The sequence below is a fragment of the Myotis lucifugus genome, unplaced genomic scaffold (assembly GCF_000147115.1).
Source record: "Myotis lucifugus unplaced genomic scaffold, Myoluc2.0 scaffold_102, whole genome shotgun sequence".
Classification (NCBI taxonomy): domain Eukaryota; kingdom Metazoa; phylum Chordata; class Mammalia; order Chiroptera; family Vespertilionidae; genus Myotis; species Myotis lucifugus.
Genome location: NW_005871150.1, coordinates 2,649,081 through 2,649,665, shown reverse-complemented (window position 1 = coordinate 2,649,665; position 585 = coordinate 2,649,081).

The following is a 585-nucleotide window of genomic DNA, read 5'->3' as shown; positions in this document are numbered from 1 at the left end:
TTAAAAGGCAAGGTTTAAATGCAAGTGCATGAAATTGAGAAATAATACCAATTTCCAAAAATAAAACTTCAATTATCCAAAATCATCTGGGGATGAATTTTCTACTTATATCTACTTTCTAGATAACAAAGTTTACCATATCTTGGGAATCATTTTCAACTGCATCATATACTTCCTTGACTTTTTCTCAGCAACATACGGACTGACTTGTCTGCAATGAGGATTTTTGGGATGGTAAAGTGCGTAGAGCTGTTGACCCTGCCCGGAATGCCTGAGCCCATAATACTTGCCCAGTGACTTTGGTTGGGTCACCTCTTATGCCCATTAAAGAATATATATTCCATTCTCTTTGTTGCTTCCACCTGCTATTGCCTTGAGAAAGCTAAAGACACAATTTCTGTCCATGCACCAGAAGGTTACAAGTTCGATTCCCAGTCAGATCACATACCTAGGTGTGAGTTTAATCTCCAGTCGGGAAGTGAATGGGAAACAATGGATCAAGGTACCTCTCTCACATCACATTGATGTTTCTCTCTCACTCCCCATTCCTCCCACTCTAAAATCAATTTAGAAACAGAAACAATC